The sequence below is a fragment of the Camelus bactrianus genome, chromosome 34 (genome assembly GCF_048773025.1).
Source record: "Camelus bactrianus isolate YW-2024 breed Bactrian camel chromosome 34, ASM4877302v1, whole genome shotgun sequence".
NCBI lineage: Eukaryota > Metazoa > Chordata > Mammalia > Artiodactyla > Camelidae > Camelus > Camelus bactrianus.
Window position 1 is genome coordinate 7,147,547 of NC_133572.1, and position 20,140 is coordinate 7,167,686.

General features: G+C 47.0%; 1 protein-coding gene across 3 annotated transcripts in view; it reads left to right on the forward strand.

The window, feature by feature from the left end:
- The window catches only part of ETV6 (ETS variant transcription factor 6), a 222,554-nt gene that overhangs the window by 69,348 nt on the left and 133,066 nt on the right, over positions 1-20,140 (forward strand). The window contains exon 1 of one of the 3 annotated variants that reach the window (XM_010946431.3): positions 17,663-17,815. The exons of the other annotated variants lie outside the window; for them this stretch is intronic. The gene's annotated coding sequence lies outside the window, so the exon portion shown is untranslated. Of the gene's footprint in view, positions 1-17,662; positions 17,816-20,140 lie in introns of those variants that run through there. 3 annotated transcript variants of the gene reach the window in all.

The following is a 20,140-nucleotide window of genomic DNA, read 5'->3' on the forward strand; positions in this document are numbered from 1 at the left end:
GCACGTAGTGTGTGCTCAGGAAATGTTTATGGACTTGAGAAGTGGCCTCAAGAGAAATGCACTCGAGAAGTGATCAGATGGTTGGATAACTTGGCTCCTGAGGGTTCTTAAGGGCATTCCAAGTGGCAGAGGGGTATGCTTGGGAGAAGAGCTGGAGGGGCAGAGGGGAGAGCGGCTGGACCCGGAACCCACGGTAATTTCCCTCAGGAAACATGCCTGGGTGTTGCTGGATGTGGGGGAAATGATCCACGTGTTCAGGATCCCCGACCACAGGGTCATATTGGGCACTCAGCGTGCACACAGCTCACGTGGTGGATAGGAACAATTAAAAGCGATGTGATTCTTTACAAAGTGGGGAGATCGTAGGTAAACACATGCTAATTTAGAAGTACGAATCAGTTCAAGATTAAGCCCGTGAGCACCCAGGCTAGAGAGAGGAAGACAGACTCCTGCTGTGTGCCCGGCGTTGTGTAATACCGGGGTGGGAGTCCCCGCCCCCCACTCCACGACTTCGTTTAATCTGCCCAGCCTTCCAAAGTAGGCGTCTTTATCTCCACTTCACAGACAAGGAAACTGAGGTTCAGGGGCCAGATCACTTGTGCCAAGTCACACAGCTAGTAAATTTCAGTGCCAAGGTTCAAGCTTGCGATCAGATCAGGGGAGAGAGGTTACTCCGTGTTGTGGAGGTGGGTGGGAGGCAGGCTATGCATGGGCAGGGGGAGAAGGTCTACGAGGAGCCCTGCGGAGGCAGCCTGCCTGTGCATCTAAACAAACAGCACCTGCAGGACAATCTGCTGAATGTGGGGTTTGACTCCCAACAGGGAGCCTGGTATGGAAGGAACCTGGCGTGACACTGACTTGCACGCATCCCACAGGCTACGGGGGCTGTTTGTCCTCACGCACGAGCCCCCTGCATGGCTCTCAGAAGTACTTTTGTGACATGGGCACCCCATAAACCCATCTTTTTTTGGTAGAAGAGATAATTAGTTTTGTTTGTTTAGTGGAGGTACTGGGGATTGAACCCGGGACCTCTGCATGCTAAGCTCGCACTGAGCTGTACCCTCCTCCCCACAAACCTGTCTTTTTCTTTTCCATAAATCCATCGTTTAGGATCCTCTCCTCAAAAGGACACTGTTGCTGGGGGCATCCTGCCCTGTCTGTGGTGTCCAAGTTCCTCCTCCCTTTCCTCCATGTCACTTGAAGTCACTTAAGAGGAATAATAATCCTGAAAACTCAGAGAATAAATCAGAAATAAGAAGGACTAAGAAAATACAGCCTCCAGCCTACTTGGAGCTGGCTTTCCAGTTAACAAGCTTGATGAAAAGTGCGGGGAATAAACCTGATTTACATCATTAGGAAAAGCGAAGGAAGCGGGGTAGCAAATGGTCTGTCTCAGCAGCATCACACGCGTGGGGGTGAAGCCGGCGGGCCCCGCAGTCCACAGGAGTGCGGAGGGTGCTCCGACCAGGTGCCCCTCTGACACTCCGTGGGAGCGGACCCTCCACAAGCAGGTGCCTCTCTGCCCAGTTATGAGGCTCGGTGAGACATGACTCAGTAAATGGGGCTTCTGTAAAGGCTTCTCTTGCCCGTTGACTCTTTATTCAAGCTGGTTGTTCGTTCAGCCCAGAGAAGCAAATTCAGGACGGGTGATACCCTGGCAAGCGCTAGTGTGTCTCACAAGAGAACAGTCTGCGCCTTGCAAGATTGGGTTCACGTACTTTGTGGTAAAAGAGGAGACGGGGTTAGTCTTGAGGCTACTTGGAGATGCTCTTCAAAGTTAAGATTATGACTCTAGTTTCACTGTTGAATTGGATCATAGACATTTCTAATTAAAGGAAATCATGTCAACGTATTGATTGCTTATTAAATATTTAAACCACTTTAAAAGGTTTTTTAAATGGAGTGTTTTAACAGAGTAACCAGCGACCTGCTCCTGACGTCGTCTTCAGCCCCACGCTTACCTAGTGGTTTCACAGTTGCTATCAATGCTTACTTACAATTTAATGTTCTACTTTTGGCATTGCTGAATATCGAAATAAGAATGTGTAGTACCGTACATCGGCGCTTTCGAGTTGACAGAACACCTTGGCACACGCTGTCCCTTACTTTTTGATGGCCCTGTGACATCCCACGGACCTGATCGGCAGCAGTTTAAGGTTCTGTTTCTAAACTGAGTTCTGCTCAAGTGTGGGAAGCCGCTGCAGTCGACATGAACTAGCTTTGGCCTTATCGCTGCTTCCCGCTCGGGCAGGTAAGAGCGGCTGAAGGAAGGAACAGTTGCCAAATGGCCAGGTGTGCCAGTTCGTGGCCCAGAAGGGGCAGTTGTCGGTTGAACTTTGCCCGTGTTTTCCGGATTTTATCTGATCTCTGGGTGTGCTCATGAGTGCAGTCCTGTGGGTGGGCACATCAGGATCAAAGACCTGTTCGAAGGCTTTGTGCCTTTAACTGAAGACTCCTTCCGTCATCTTGGAGCAGGTGGGAGTGGGGTTGCAGACTGGTAGGTATGGGTTCATGCTTACTAACGGACTCCCCCCGGGTCTAAGAGGGGTGCCCTGTGGCAACCTGGACCATGAATAAAAAGGACATGTGACAGGAATAGCTAGTTTCCTTTCCTATTGGTGAGATTGCTCGTAGTTGGAGGATTTCTGGCCTTAACCTTGAGGCAGTCTCAACATGACTGACTCACACTGTGGGTTAGATAGTGGCCTTTGAACTCTTGGTTCATACAATCTTGACCTTGATTAGATACCATCTTGACCTCGGAAAGAACTGTGCCCTGGGCTGCTGTTTTATCAGGATTCTCCTCTCCACAAAATAACTGATGTCTTTCAAGATTTTTTTTTTTTTTTTTTTTGGACCTCACACACCTGAAGTTGAAGGTCATCTCCTTTGTTGTGAAAAAAATAATCATTTTTCCCTGTGATGTGCTGGATGTGAGGGTTAAGGTGGGAAGACTAGCTGTCCTGGGTTCTTTCCCTTGGGTTTGTTGTTTTCTTGTTTGTTTGTTTTTGCTGATTCACAAAGGCACTCAATTTCCCTCTCCTACTTTTTCTAGATTTGCAAACTAGAGAGGGGAGTTCCTGCACATTTATGTGCTAGTGGGGGATTTTCCCGTGCAAGTGAAAATGAATACTGATGCAACCACAAGACTTGCCACCAGCTTTGGGGGTGCGTTTTACTCCCTCTGGAGAGAGACCAGCAGTAATCACAGAAACAGAGCACTTGACTGTGACCTTATGTTTGACAGCTCTTCCCTTCCCATCCTTTAAAACACACTCCACCATTTAAGGATCCAGCAACAGGCCTTTGGCAAAGCCTGTGGCCTCCGTGTGCCTTTGGGATGGCGGTGAGAAAATTCTGTCCCTCTCTCCCTTCCGATACCTTGGCATTTGCGAGGTGTCTGGAAACAAAAGTGGCAGGAAAGCAGCGTAACCTGCCTGACAAGACTTGTACAAACAGAGGAAGTCCAGTACGGCTCCTGGTCTGGAATTGCTGAACTCGAAGAGGCCTATTACAGTGCGTACAAAAGCTTAAGTCACTCGGGCCCCCGAGAGCTCCCAGGAGGCCCGCGTGGAGGCAGGACCCAGAGTCCTAGGGACTGAGGGTCCATCACAGCCCTAGGGGAGAGCTGAGTGCAATGACTGTGGACTCTTCGGTGAGACGGGGCGGTCACCTGGGCTGGCCAGGTTGCTGGTGGACACTGGACAGTGTCCTTCTCTGCTTCTAATGGCCCTGTCACTTCAGGTTCTCCAGACTCCATCCTGCAGGTGCAGACGGTGGTGTCGGCAACTGTCTCCCCTCAAGAACATGGGGGAAGTCATGCGCTTGGTTTGGTTACCCCCTTTTGCTTTGGAGGGTGCGACAGTCAGCCCGTTAGACTGGAAATGGAAGGAACGAGGTGCCCTCAGTGGGCTGCCATGCGTCCTTCCCTAGAAAATGACTTGTTCAAGCCATGCTTCGAGGAGCTTAGAGACGGTGGAAGAACCCCTTTCCTGCGTGTGCGGAGAGGCAGCTTTAAGCCATTCTTGTGAGCAGGGGCCCACGGACGTGCTCCCCGGTGGAACCCCGCCTTGACTCCCTTCCTCTCCGCCCCCTTCTAGGCCGAGCGCCTCCTGTGCATTTGGTGACGCAGAAAAGGGGAAAGTGAGGTTGGCTTTGTGGCCCTGTTCTTTGTGTTTGGGAGGCCCTGCCTGGGAGAAGCGATTTTCACATGAGGTTTCAGGTTAGAGTGGCTCTCGTTCTCCAGAGAAACCAGGAATTAGTCCCCACACCGGTTTTTGGTCTTGAGGCTACCGTGATGAATACTCCTTATTCAGTACTCTATTCTCAGCACCTGTCACAGTGTTTCATGACAACAGAATTTTTTTTTTTTTAATGGAAAACACAACTAGATGGACGAATGAATGGGTGCTGCTTAAGTGCAAGTATTTATCTTTCTAATCTGGTGGTTTTCTACTTGCCCAAAATCACAGGTGGCGAGAACTGAGGATGCTTATGGAGAAAAATGAGGGCTCTTTGTTTCTCCACAGTATTTCTATCTGACAGCAAGAGCTGGCTACACATTAGAGGTCTTTGGGGGTTTTGAAATTCCCCACTGTTATTCTTAAGAAGAGAGAATGATTTTTTTTTTCTACCTTCTTGACCAATAAGGAAAAGCAAACTTTAGAAAAACATGGGACGGAACAGGAAGTGTTTAGGGGTTTAGTCATACTTGTTAGGTATGAAAAAGCCCCGTTGCCTTCTCATATTGTTTCTTTTATGGACTTAACACTTCCTACTTTGAGAATACCTTCCTCCCCAAGGGCTCAGAGCTCTTTGCAGTCATTAATCTTCATTCTTCTTCTTTTTGTAAAAAACTTGAAATGTTAACTGCCGTTTAGCTGGTGTCATACCAGCTAAAACGTCCAGCTTAATGCATTTTATCTGCCTGGGTCCATTAGCGCAGCTGAGGCTGTGGCTGTACTGAAGCCAGTAGGGGACCAATTTGTTCCGGTTTCTCTGGGACTTTCCTGGTTTTAACCCTGAAATCCCATATCCCAGGCATCCACTCAATCCCAGGTCAACCGGGATGGTCATCCAAGGTGACCAGGCAGGTGGCCCTGCATAAGGAGTCACCCTTCCTCCTCCAAGTCCTAACCTTCAACCCAGCCAGCTGTCTTAGAAATGACCTTGACGGTGGTATGCGAACAATGCAGTGCACACCTTGAATGCCACTCAGTAGAGGAAGATTCCAAGCACACAGCCGCGGAGTGAGGGAAATGTGAGATCGAGTAGGGATATATTTGTGTGTCTCCAAGGTAAAATTTCTGGTTTCTCTCTTTCTGTCTCTCTGTCTACCCTTTTCCTCTTTATGCCAGTATGTGGTAAGGAACGAAAACAAGAACTGGTCACTACCTGATTTCTGAAACAAGAAGTGTGACTGCAGATCCTTCTGTTGGCCTCAGATTTTTCATCTGAAAAATGAGGACGCTGGTCACGATTTCTCGGGCCCCTCCCTGCTCAAGTGTACTGTGAGGAAAGAAGCAGGAAGCAGAAAGCAGGAGAGGCTGGTGAAGAAAATGGACTGCATCTCCTTCAGGACAGTCTGCTCGCAGGAGCACAGTGTCCTTTAAGTGCAAGTCTTTCCACATGCTTAGGGCACTTCCATCCATCATATTCCACCCCATCTTCTGCCATCTCACACGGTGCTGTTTGAATGCGCTTTTTGTCGGTGCCAGGGAGAACGTGGATGGCTCTCCTGGTTCTCCCGACACAGACATCCCTGCTTTTTTCTGCCCCTGGAGGTCCTCGAACGACCCTCGCTACTAGGACGCCCTGACACGGGGCTAAATCCATTACCTCGAATGTCAGAATATGCTCTTTTCTATTTCAATTGCCCAACTCCAGGTTTGCAATCACCTTGTGAAACACCAGAACTTTCTAAAATAGTCTAATATATATTTTTTTTACTCTTCTTCCTGAGTCTATGGGGCCACTTTTCCTTTTGCCAAAGATCTTTGCTCGTCATTTGGGGGAGAAAATGTATAGAGTCTTGGCTTTGAAATCAGGCATACCTTGATTCAAACTCTAGCCCCATTTGTTGTGTGACATTGGAAAAGTGACTTCTCTAAGTTTGCTGACACTCAGTTTCTTCATTCATGGAACAGAAAGGTACCCCATCTTAAGTGTCTGGCACGTAGAAGGCACTGAATGTATTTGATTTACCTCCTTCTTTGTCCTCAGCTCTTTCCCCTTCACTGTGCTGCCTGACACATCACCTTGTTTCCATCCTGTCCCTTCTGTTTAATTTCAGAGGTTATAGACAAGATGTATGTTACAAGTAGAGGAGAGTGAAGTGCACAGTGAGTGGGTCCTGATTGTGCAAGTACACCAGGCCCTCCTCCTGACAACTCACATCAGGCTACACTGCCCCTGAGTGGTTATGGAACCAACTGGGGAAGCAGTCAGTTTCCTCAATGCAAGAAATGACATGTGCTCGTGATTAGAGCAAGGCAGGCACTTCCCACACCACCCACCCCGTGCTCGATGGTACTGAAGACTTAGTCTGTAAACCCAGGGGCAGCTGACACTGGGCAATGGCCCCCTGCACTGATACTTGTAGAGACAGCAGAGAAACCTCTGCTCAGCAGACCACATGGTGCCCCCGCGGTAGCTACTCACATGCTAATCAAAAGGAGAAAGGCACGTCTTCTCTTTGGGCAATAGTGGGTAACAGTGTTGCAGAAAGAGCATGGAATCTCTCTCCTGGAGTATCTGCCCAATCCAGAGTGATGGATTATCTGCTCATCTCAGGACGTGCAGACCTGCCAGCAGCCACTTCAGCCTGTGGCAGCATCTTTATAGAAACTGAATCTTTTGATTTCCATTTTCCACTGTTGTTTTTCCTGCTAGAAAACAGGTGATTTGCAGAGGCACTTGAAGGTGACAAACTCTCTAATGGACAGTAGTGTTACATGACCACTGTGTCTTATCACACAGTCTTCCGTGTAATTATGTGATATCTTGAGCCTCCCCCAGAGATGGAGTCACCAAGCCATCTCAGAAATCACCATATCCGTATGCACATCCATCTGTACGTCCTGAAGGTTTACCACAGGTGTTCTGGTCATGGGTATTCATTAAGCTTTTTATGCGCCAGGCCCTGTGCTGGGTTCTCATGTATTGTCTCCTTCACAGACTTTTGAGCTAGAACGAGCCAGCGCTGTCATTACCCCCACTATATAGGTGAAGAAACTGAGATGTGGGGAGTTGAAGTAACGTTGCAGAGTCACGAAGTATGTGCAGGAGCCAAGATTCAAAACATGCCTGAGTGTCTCCGAGCCATCGCTCTTACCACCACCCTGTCTGCTGAGAAATATTTTTAGAACTGAATGAAGAAATCTCAGGGAAAGGGAAGCCTGGTCCCTAGATTTTAACATCTTTTATGATAACAATACAAAACCTTCTGTCTCTTTAAAATGCCGTTGCGATGAGACTTTAAAGGGCCCATTCCTCACGTTCTACTGAAGAATGGGCAAGATGTCGTGGTCGTTGATGGCACGTGTCCCAAAGGTGGCCCCTTTTAGTGACACTAGTTCCCACTTCTGAGCCTTCTCCTCCCTTCCAGCTCCACGTGTACCAGCGTCTATTTGCTGCGTGGTCCACCCAGCCCTCCGTAGGCATTTGTAGGTCCCCCAACATTTGGCAACTTCTACTGAAAGTACCATCCCCCCAGCATCGGCACAGAGCGGGGGTCACTGACTGGATAAGCCTCTGCCTCCTTGAGGCCCGTGTGAGTGAGGGCTCGGGGAGGTGGTCTTTGGAGTCCTTCGTAGTGAGATCAGGCTTGGTGTGTCACCTAACGTGATTTCTAGAGTAGTGTGGGTGGAGTAGAAAGGGGTAGACCCTCACCAGCGCCCAGATGTCCATGTAAATGGGTCTCCTCTGGACTTTCAAAAGTAGTCGCTTAAAAGACAAAACATTTACTTGATTTGTACAGCTCTTGCTTGGTGTCAAGAAAGAAAGGACCTAGGTCTCACTGTCCATAGGCTCTGGGTTCAGAGACTGACTTATTAACATGATGCAAGTTGTGCAACGTTGCTGAACCCAACTTTTTGAGTCTTTAAAATGGGGATTTAAATGTCATACTTATTTGATTGAGGGGAAATTTAAGTGAAATGTTGTGTATGTCTGTCACATGAGGGTTGACAGTAAATGATACCTTCTTTTTCTTTCTCCTTATTTTTTTCCCCTCTAGACTTTAAGCTCCTTAAAGAAGATTTTTTTTTACTGATCTCCGTATTTTTAGCACCTAGCAGTACCAGACATGTATCTGTTAAATCAAAGAAAAACCTTTCAGAAAGGTTTTCAGATCGTTTGTTTTTTTAATTGACGTATAGTCAGTTACAGTGTGTCCATTTCAGACCATTTGTTCATTCACTCACCAGTTATTAGTTGTGTATTTGCCGTGCATTGGGCACCGTGCTTGGGGTGACACAGTCCACAGCACCAATGTCATCTGTGTCCCCAGTTTCTTGTCATCTAGATGGGAGAGAAACGTGACACAGATAATTAGAGTAATGAACAACTTTGGTCCCTGAGGTGGGAATTGAATTTGGGAAATAGCTGAAGTCACTTGGTATCAAGTCCAGTGGGTAAGGTTTCCAAGCTATACTTGAAACTGTTTTTGGTCAGATACAAGAGATAGCAGTAAACTGTTACCTGTGGTTGGTTCTGGCATTCCTGAGAGGAGTGTCTCTAGAGTGTCTTTGAGGAATGATGGCAGCATTGGAGTAACTGTAAGCGCATTAGACAGTATGTGTGTGAGAGGCGGCGGAGCTGATGAGGTGGGGTGACTGGGGAAGGTGTTCCAGGAACTCGGAATGACCTGGAATACAGTCGAAAACAAGCCACGTTCACTGGGAAGAGGACAGGGAGCGCGTCCCCTGAAGGAGGAGCAGGGGAAGGGCAGTGCTAGCAACACGTCCAAGATCTCTGTGTAGACAGCTGGGCTTAAAGCTTTGTCCAGAAGTCACTCGATGGCCCTCGGGGGAAACAGAGGACAAAAGATGAGTTTGTGTTGGCATCGAGAAAGGTGCTAGGTGAGATTATCTAATGAGGCTCATTCATTCATTTGGTAAATATGTACCGATCATGGCTGTGAGCCCACAGGCGCTGCTCTGGGTGCAAGGACAGCCAAAGCCCCCGCTCCAGCGAAGTTTATGCTAATGACAACCTTCCCTTCCAGGGTCATTGGGAGGGGCTGGGGCTCCAGTGTGATTTGGGGGTGTCTGAGAAGCAGGTGAAGGTGAGAGAGACCCACAGCCGTGGACGTGGACACAGGAAGATGGAAGTCCAAGCTCCAGCAAACCATCAACCTTGAAACAAGGAACTGTGCAGAGGGGAGGTGCAGATGCAAAGTCAAGGGCAAGGTCTGCTGAGGACGGCAGTGAGCATGAGCTGGGAGACTTGGCCTGGGCCACAACGACCAGACGCAGGACAGGGAGCCCCCCTGGGGGCCCCGCAGCTGAGTCCCTGGGTGGGGAGGGGCTGCTGAAGGCACTGGGCCGGGATGAGAGTTAAAAACCTACAGTCAATTATAAGAAGTTTTCAAAACACCTTTATTGAACTAAAAGGTGTTTGTTGACAGTGGCTTGAAATGAGTGGGATTTTTATTTACGTCTTAGGATTCTCAGGACCGTGTGGAGGTTCCGACCTGCTCAGTGTTGGTCCTATAATCTAGATGGAACCCACTCAGGACCAGCCTTGGAAATCAGACTGATGTATTTTTCTAGTCTGAATCAAGGAGAATACTGCCCGTTCTTCTGTTTCCCACCATCTAACATCTAATGTTCATGTATAAAAGGTTATAACGCATATTCATCATTGTTAGCTCTGGATGAAGGGTGTGGATGTGGGAATCGGCATTAGTCTTTGAACCTTGGTCTGAAAGAAATGGAAACCACTGTGTGAGAATAATAATGTTGTGGTTTGCATGGCCTTTTTTTTAACCTATTTTAATTCCATTGATCTACACAAAACCTCATCAGTCAGTGAGCACAGTTGTCTCCATTTTATAGCTTAGGAAACTGAGACTCCAGTCTGCCCTCCCCTCTTTTGGTAGTTTTTGTAGTTTTAGAGGGAAGACTCAGTGCGGGGGAAATATGCATTGTTTCTTCGGAGTCGTACTTGGGTTTTTTTCTAGTCTTGGAAGTAGGGGAAAGCAGGTAAGGATGGCTAGCCTTGGTCAAAGAATAAATACGAGTTGCTTAAAACCTGTAAGGTTAGTCTTGGTAAGAGGCTGAGTGTATGGGGCGAGGGGATGTGTCTTATCAAAGGTCCTTATGGAACGTTCTTCCGTTGAAGAAGGTCCTTCGGGTGAAGTGTCAGTCACAGCCTAGGGAGCCTCGTTCCTTTCCGACAGCCGCTGCGCCTGCTGCGTGGAGTCGGGTCAGACAGGTGAGGGCAGGTCAGACCCAGGCTCCTCAGTCCCCAGGGATGTTGAATCATGTCTTTATTCCACGTAGAGCTTTCCTTCTGCTTTAATTTTCTCCTAATTAGGTGCATCTTTCCTCTGATGGGGGTGCAGTATCTTTTGAGAAGACTACACCTCTGTTTTATGGTTTGAAATTCTGGATGGTCGAAGTAATTAGTGTTAAACCAAGTGCCCCAGACCTTTAGGACTTGCCGTTGGATTGTATTTCTGGGCCTCTCCTAAGGACTGTGGCCAAGCTTGGGAATGATCCAAATGAGAAAAGATTGCAGTGCACAGTGATAATTCGTATTGGGGAGGAGAGCTGAAACTCTGCAGAGTAGCGTCCTGAACGAACTTGTTTTTCAGCTCCCAGGGAAATTGGTTAGGTCGTTAAAGGGAGGAAGAGAGACACATATTGATGGAGAAGAAGAAAGTGAAAGATTTGACATGATGGAGCCTAAGCTTCTCTGTGTTCTTCCTGCTGAGTGCCGTCGTCTCTGAGTACAGGGGCAGGAGGTACCACTAGCCCCGTTGTCCTTCTCTGTAAATGGCTCTCAGTCTGGAGGACTCTCATGACTGACTGTTGCACTTGGAGAAATGAAGGAAAAGAAACATGGGTCATCTGTAGCCATTGTCTGTCCAGAGTTTAGGATACTTCTGAAGGATGTGGGATGACATCCCACCTCGTGCCTCCACTCATCCCTGTGTGGTGCTCACGGCCCCTGGATTTAACCTGCGGGGTGTGGTGTGGTCACCTGCAGCTAATGTGAGGCTCGTGAAGTGAGTGAGGGCAGTAGAGAAACTGAATTCTTAACCTATTTCATTTTAATTAGAAAATGTACTAGATTCAGTTATTAAAAATCTTTTAAAATATGTTCAGAACAGCTTGGGTATGGGCATTCACCTTTTCAACTGTAAATTTTGTGAAATCTATTAGACAGATGAGGGTAGAGCTCAGTGGTTAGAGCGCATGCTTAGCATGCACAAGGTCCTAGATTCAATCCCTAGTACCTCCATAAAAAAATTGAATTAAAAGTCAAAAAAAAAAGACAGTGAAAATTTAGTGTCTGATTTAGACTGTAATGGAAATTATGCAGTAAATTTAATATGAAAAAGAAGTAATATATCTCAACAACTTTATATATTGATTATACGTTGAAAGAATAGTTTGGATATGTTGGGTTAAATGTAGTATATTATTTAAATTCATTTTGTCTTTTTTCCTATGGCAACTAGAAAATGTTAAACTATACCTGTGGCTTGCATTCTATTTCTGTCCAACAGTGCTAGTCTAGATAATGCCTTGTAGAATCCACTGGAAATATGATTAGGACTTTCTAGGGGAAGTTGCTAGACTTCAAAAGCTGGAGACACATTTTCCCAATTGTGTTACTATGGTATTTTATATTTGGGTTTATGACAACTGAAGCTTGGAAAATAGGTTTTAATAAGAGTAAGTAAATTGAGAAGATAGCTTTGTCTGTGTTCATCAGAATGATTTTCAAATGCCTTTTCATCCACTCAGAAACCACTGATTCTCATGAAAACAAAGCATTATATACGACATCCGTGCCTTGTCCACTTGTGTCTGCTCAGTTCTTCATCCTTTCTTCAGGCAGAAATCCCGGTGATTGTCAGCATCAACTTGATTAGCTTGTGGCAAGGGATATAAAATAATACAACAAAAGAGGAATCGCATGGCATTAAAGGAAACACTAGCTCTCGTCTAGTGCCTGTGTCAAACCTACAAGCTCCAAGTGAATTTCAGAGCCCCTATTTCAGCTTTTGGGTTAAACGTTCCAGATCTTCCTGTCGGTTTCGGTTGTTGGCGGCTCCGCGTTAGAACTGTTGATGCCACTGGTGGGGCTCGACCGGTGATGCTGCAGCGCGCCTTGACAGCTTAGCTTGCAAGTTGCTTCCTCAAGATGCAAAGAGACTCACTACCCACTCTAGCACTTTCAACACCTGAGTGAGTTTCAGAGGATAAAGCTTCATGCCCCAGTTCTATCCCTGTTTTAGAATTGCATTTTGCTCAGAGGAAGAAGAGATAAAATACTAATAATATCAAGATGCTTGGAAATTGTTGAAATTTTTGTTTTATTGGAAGGACTTAGGTTTCCAGTGGCTTTTTTGGAGAATGTTTTTACCAAGGAATGAATAAATGGATCAGCCAGGTTCTTAAGTGAGCTCCCCTCCCCTTAAGGGCCACTTTAGACACAGACTTTATCCTGATGACCAAGAGTGTACAGAACACTGTGGCAGAAGGCAACTCGGGAGAAAGATGACATCTTTGGGTTTAGGACCGGTAGCTCCCTCCAGAGCAGTTATGGGATCCGTTCAAGAGTCTTGTTAACTCTTCCACCTCCTTTCCTACATCTGCCAAGTGGGTTTTGTGCTGGTTCTGGGGACGTGATTCCTAGGGGTGTTAGGAAGACACAGCAGCATGGAATGGCGGGGCTGTCAACGATCTTGGTAAAGACCTCAGCAGGCTCAAGGTTTCCACTAGTTTAGGGTTCCAAGATTTTATTAAGAAGTCACCTGCTTGGAGGTCAAGACATTTCTCCAGATTATAAAGACCTCATTACTAGTAGCAAGGTTGCTTTGGGGAACAGAGGTGTCCCACTCATCCACTTTGACAGCCATCGTGGAGGACGTGCACCCCACCTTGGGAAAAGAGACTCCCCAGACTCCAAGCTACTGGATGTGGGTTCATTCTTGCACAGAAGAAGGGTCGTCTGGGGCCTGAGCACATGAAGGCAGAGAGACCCTTCTAGGGGTGAGGGGCAGGGGGTGGGAGGGAGGGCGGGCTGGAAGCAGAACGGGTTTTCCTCCCCCCTTGCTCCTCCATCATAACCCTTGCATTGCTCCCACTGCTCACTTCAAGTATAGCCAATGCTAAGAATGCAGCCTCCATGTGGGGCTGCAGATAATGAGGCTGGGCGGCCTCCCGGGGATGGAGGGGAGAGGAGGGGAACTCCAGAGGCAGTTGGGAAGGAAGAGGAACCACCGCAGACACACCTGTCTGGGGCGGTTGTGCATATGTGGGTCAGGGAGTCATCATTCAGGAACTTCCCGTATTACACCGCTAATCTCTGCTTTAGGGTTAAAGGCAGAACAACAGCAGTTTACTCAGGAGGGAAGGCCCATTAGCAAATAGGTTAATAAGGTTTCTGAAAAACTAAGGGAAAAGATGATCATTTAACCTGTGTCTTGATTCAAGATAGTGATTCTCAGTGTATTGGAATCCCTGAAGAGCTTTCAAAGTATTGATACCTGGCTGATTTACTTGGATACTGGGATTTTTTTTTTTCCTTAAAGCTTCTTTAGATGATTTTGATGTGCAGCCAAGATTCAGAATATCTGAATGAAAATGTGTGTTTCCCAGATCGTTAGCTGACCCTGAGTCCCTGAAGTATACGGGAAATCAAACGTGCTTTTCGTGTACTGTTGAACACAGTAGTTCTAATGAAAGCACAGGGTCTTAAAATAAACGATTAAGTAGTGTTAACAGGGCTACCAGAGTGCACGCATGTTTCTTTATTATTTCAAGCTGCTTAATATTCTGTTAATCACTGTTGTCGTCATGAACGCACATGCCATGCTTGTCAATTTCACGCTTATTCCTGTCATTAAGTTTTCAGAATGCTACTCGTCCGCAGGTGGCATTTTTCATAGTACTGTTCACCTTGTCAGCAGAACTTGTTCTTAGTCACTGCTGCAGCTGTCTCCTTTAAAAAAAAAAAAAAAAAACAAAAAAAAAAAAACAAACAAAAAACCTCCCTGGTCTTTCTAACCATGACCACAGTGAAAGGGGAGATGCCTTTTCTGAGTTCCTGTAAGGAGTTGTGTGTCTAAGAATCAGGGAATTTCTATGGTTTTTGACGAAGTGTAAATGAAATTACTTGCCAAGATGGTTATTCCTTCTGCAAAAGTTCTTCTAAAAGAGGAGATGCAGGTGTGTGACTCTTAATTAATGTTCAAGGTTGTTCCTAGGTTACTTCTTAGGGTTACAGAGGCTGCAGGGTTGGGGTAGGGGGTGCAGAGAAGATAAATTCTGCCCTAGTTCCTCAGTCAGTTGGTCACAGAGTGAGGCCTTTGTCCATCTTGTCTTGTGGGTTTGATTATGTTAATTATCCATTTCTACAACATAAAGACAGGTTTAATTCTTCAGGCATACATAAAACATAGTGCTTTATTTGGGGCTTTTCAAATCTCTCATCATCACCATGCCTTGCGTTTACAGAGAGCCTTTGTTTCCAGAAACGCACACTATGTCATAAATTTCACCTCACTTATCTTTCACACCACACGATGTGATCGTGAAGGTTGGGTATTGGAATGCCAGCTTCTCAGACAGCAAACTCTGAGGAGATGTTGACTTCTTTTAGGTTGCCTTTTAAGTGTCGTGTTCGTACAGGGTTTTGCTGAAAATTATTTTGGTAGTCAACATTTTCCAGAGAGAGAAATCTTTTCCAGGCCTAATTGGCACTTGTTACTCTCAGTCTAGTTTACAGGGCTTTTTCTATTTCTGTTTCTTTCTCAGCCTGAGGCAACCTAGGAATTATCTGATATGTGTGGAACAAGAGAATTTGTTCATTTTGACCCTGGGAGTGGTTGTAACCCGGCCTTCTTTCTTACTGATAGAGGCGTGTGGGATGTGGTGTCTCCTGGCTTATTGGAAATGGACTGCGCTCTCTCAGGACCTGTGGGACTACATGCAAACATCACTGAGGCTGCCGTTTTAGTGACTTGCTTCAGCATGTCTCTGGATCACCCCTATTTGAACTCAAGTGCAAATCTTGCTCTGGTCTCCTGTCTTTAAAACTTCATGCTTCTTAGGAGGCATATGGTCCATTTAAGCAGTAGACACTTTATAAAGATACATCACAGGGCAAAAAAATCTTTTCCGTTTTGAAGGAGGTCTGAGTAACCACCCCCGGCAACCAGCTGAGGGTGTGAGTTTAAGCCGTAGCTTCTCTTTCTCTCTCTCTTCCTTTTCTAAGGCTTCCAGATATAGTCATTCAAGAAAGAAATGAAGACGAGCTAAGCCCAGAGTGAGGCTGTAACAGAGGAAAGCTGCTTGGGGAGTGGGGAGAAGGTTTACGAGGCACCAGGAGGCAGGTGGAAAGGGAGGGAGGAGGAAGAGATGGTTAATGTACAGGTGCGAAGCATCCCTTTGGGGCGTCCTCTGCCTCCCGGCTCTGCAGAAGCCTGACCCTCATCCTTCCCTCTGCCCAGATCTTATGGTCCCCTGAGTCCCTCGGATCTCGCACCCAGAGGCACCGTGATTGCAGTGGGAGAGCAGCCACGTGGCAGGTAGAACATGCCTGGAAGGTATCTCTCCTTTGGGGGCAGAAATTGAGATGCGCTCTCTAATGGCTCTAATGGCGCCCTTGATACAACTGAATAGTAACTCTCTCAGTTCATTCCTCGTTAGCCCCAGGCAGGGACACTGCGGATTGGCTAACTGTAATAGCCACATCATTAAAGGGAATAGCATTAATGGAGGAGAAAGCAGCTGATTAGATCCAAACTTGCCCACCCTTTGCTGTGCCCAGGACACGAGCGGCTCTTCATTTAAGTACCTGTTTCTTCTGCTGTTAGAATTAGTTAGGAAGAAGGGATTCAGTGACCTTCTTTCAGAAGGGTGATGGAAAGCTTACAAGGCATTTGTGGATAAATCTGAGAGCAAGACTGTATTTTTCCCAGAGGTGACACCAGCTGCTTCTGTATAAAGTCACACCTCCTTTCTTATACTGATATGACCCACTATATCAGTAGGACGTGTGCTTTCGAGGGGTTCCCAGGAGTGGTGGTGTGTGTTGCCAAGCTCACCTGATCTCCACCTTGAGGGAAAGCAGTCATCTACACCATGCAGGGATTAAGGGTGTAACCTAGGCCACAGAGTGCATGCATTTAATTTTCCCACCCAGGTCTAAAGCCTGTGACCTTGCCCACGTCAGCACTGGGTCCCAGCCAGATGAGCTGAGCATCCTTCAAGCACAGACCACCCCCCCCCCCCATGGAAACCACAACCTGGTATGAAAAGGAATCACAGCTTGGGATTCTCTTTACTATTCATGTCAGAAATATTTAAGAAATTCAGAAGAAAAAAAGAAAGAAATTCATAGCCTCTCTGGGTTGGAAAGGATCTTAATTAAAATATTTTTAAATTACAACAATGAAGAAATCTATTTGAGTTTCTTGCTTGTCTTCAGAAGAGTTGCTCCAAGTTGTGCTTTTTCAGATTGTATTGGGTGGAACCCTCAGATCGTGTCGGCAGACCCGGGGCACTGACTGATGGAGGAGAGGACTGTGGTCTTCATTTTTGTTCGGCTCTGTTCTGCTCTGACTGTAACTGATAAGCGTTGACTTGCAGGGAGATACCAGCTCATGTAGAAGCAGCATCTTGGAGTTAGTTACAAGACACCGTGAGTTCCTTCCTGGCGCAGGAGCCCCTTCAGCCTCACCTTAAATCGACTTTAGGAGGCACAATGAGCCAGACACATTCCTAGTGCACAGGTGTCTGGGGCCGGTCCTGCCCTCCGAGGTGCTGCCGAGAAGCCTTAACACTTCCTGACACTGGCCCTTCCGTATTTGAAGACATCTTTGAGAATCCTTTAAATCACCTGCCCCCACAGGCCACGTGCATCCTTGGTGCCTCCATCACCCACTCCTCGCTTAGGAGAAGGGCGGTGTGCATCTTCAGACAGTCGGAGGAGCCTTGTTGGATGGCGGCCACTGTGACTTCTGGAGGCAGCCTCACTCCTTCTGGGGACAGAGGTGTGCACACCAACAGACACCGACTAGCCGTGGATGGGCCTTCCCTCCTCACGGCCCCCCGGGGTCTTGGCAGTACATGCAGATTTGCTGCTCTTGGATAAACAGAAAGGCGTTGAGTAAGGGAAATGGTTTCTGTGGTTGCTGAAGAAAATGTTAGAGACAAAAAAGAACATAGTTTTGCTCAAAATTCCCTCGGATGAGATTACTGTGCAAGGTGAAGTCCTCATACGCACAGGCGGTCCCTAAATGCCCCGACGGTGCTGCTGACTGCGCCCCGCGGGCCCGCTGGGCCCCCGGCTGGATTCTGGCGGCTCCCCCTGCTCAGGGTCGTGCCTGAACTTCCCTCGTACATTGCATTTAGTCCCCTTTCTTCAGCGAAACGCGCTTACTTCTTCCTTCTGTGTTCCCAGTAGGAGAAGCAACAGGCTTAAAGTCGGCACCCTGGCTTAGGGGCCTCTGTTGAGTGACCAGTGATCAGGAACCTGCTGGAATTCTGTGAGGGGTGAGGGCGCAAAGCGATGAAATATTCCAAAGCTGCCACTGTTCTTACAAGTTTGAGCTGACCTCGTGGGATGCCCCGTAAGTTGTGAATCCTCTGTTGCCTGGCTGGCCCTACTTGCATGTAGTTTCTTATTTCTCCTCTTTTTGCTAGCTGTGCCGTCTCCTGGGCTTAACCCTGGTAATCTTCAGACCCAGGGTCCCCCTGTGGATAGGGAGTAATGATGCCTTTCTCGCAGGCTTGTTGTGAGTCTGAAATAAAAAAGTCTTCATGGGAAGTGCATCCCACGCGCTCCCTTAATGCCCTCCTTCCCTGCCTCTTGCAGTGACTGTATTTGTCAACCAAGATTGGGGCATGTGTTCTGAGGACTGTGTTTATGTATGAGGACCCAGATGTGTTTATGGGTAAACTGAGACGGAGTTTTGAATATGGGGGCCCTCTTGGAAATTCTAGGACTTTCGGTGGCAGAATTGGCAACACTGGTATAGGCCTCGGCTCCTGGGAGACGCTTAGTGGTGCTGAAATATTTCATAACCATCACAGGAAGAGCAAAACCGTAATGACCGTTTATGGCAACGCTTGACTGCAGGGCCTGTTGCTAATGCATCTTTCTATTCATCCAGTTGTGCATAGATAACTTAGTTCTGGGCGAAAGATTTAAGGTGCTTTGACTTAAATGTATCTTTTTGATCTGTTTGACGGACACAGTATGCTGTCTTCTGATTCTAGGATATAGCAGGCTGGGAAGGGGAGGAAAGGACTGTCTCTTTCAGTTCTAAGTATGTAGGACCCTGCACGGTTCAGGTCCTGAACCCATCTTCTTCACTGTCCAAAGCGAGAGTCCTCCTTGGACAGGTGAAGCCAGGCTCCTAGGAAGATGCCCATGTCAGCGGGAGTGTCGTCTTTGGGGTCCAGCCCCCCAGGGCTGATGGGCATCTGGGTAACCAAGGGAGGGAGCTCTAGAGACCAGGAGTGTAATTCCTACCCATCCCACCTTTCACACGGTACTCCCCCCCCCCCAATTACTGCAAGCGTGTTAAAGGCCAAAAACCAGTCGGGGTATAAAACTCTAATGACTCAGCACCCGGAGGGGAGCCGGACACTGAGAGGAAAGCCAGCTTGGGCTGCTGGTTTAGACGTCTTCTGGAGCCTCTGTAGGATGGAAGGATAGCGTCACAGCTTCACTGCTGTGATTTGGTGGGTCTGGTTTTCTGCTTCAGAATTCTTATTTGATTTCCTCAGACTCTGAGGGACACTGTTCTCACCCCAGATCCTAAAGGACACTGTTTCTTTCTGGAGAGATGCCAGAATCGTCCTGGACCATGGCTGTGTGTACAGTTTAGAAAAGTTTAAGGTGATCTTGCTGCATTTGGGGTTCATAAATCTCTTCAATGTAGTTTTTCAAGCAAAAGAAATGGACACTGAGATGTGTGTTAGTTTAGGTTCTTGGGTCCATGACACCAAAAACTAGAAAACTGTGCAGCTCAGAACGCAGCCTTGTTCAGTCTTGTGGGGGTGCGTTGCTTTCACTTGTTAAAGAAAGCTTATTTACTGAGAGCCAAAGCCACCACCTTGAATTATTTTGCAGCTTGAAGAGTGTATTTAAATAATTGCGTGTTCAGACTTCAGTTTAGTATGTCTTGCTAAATAGCTTTCTATCTGAGAGATGTCTTCTGTTCAGTCCACAGAGGATGGCTGTGGTACCCACAGCAGCTTTCCCGGGCAGCTTTCCTAAAAACCTGCAGGGTGGAAAAGAGATCTTTCCCTCAAAATATCAAATATCACCAGCACAACCGCTGTATCTCTGGTACCTGCTGTTTCCTGTCTTGTCTGAGTTGCTGATTTGGTGAAGTGACACATAAGTACAGCAGAATGAAAGGGGCACCTGTAGCATTTTTCCCATAGTGCCTTGGGAAATGGTCCACGGGCACCGCTGGAAATGGTGCTCTTTGTCTTCAAGACTATGCAGGCTTCAGAAACCACCACTGGGGTAATCTTGGCATTCATAGTGGGGATGGGGGCTATTTCTGGAAAAAGGTCCAGAATCAAAGGCATCTCAGCTTTACAGATGAGGAATCTTTCAAGCTACCCGTAAACCTTCTTTCTTTTTCCAAGTACAGTTGTCCCTCAGTATCTGTGGGGGATTGGTTCCAGGACCCCTGAGGATACCCAAATCCACGGATTCTTAAGTCCCTTATATAAAATATTGTCGTTTTTGCATATAATTTATGCACATCCTCCCATGTACTTTAAATCACCTCAAGATTACTTATAGTACCTAATACAATGTAAATGATATGTAAATAGTTGCCAGCACGTGGCAAATTCAAGTTTTGCTTTTTGGAACTTTCTTAAGTTGTTTTTTCCCTCCCCCTGCCCAATGTTTTTAACCTGTGGTTGGTTGA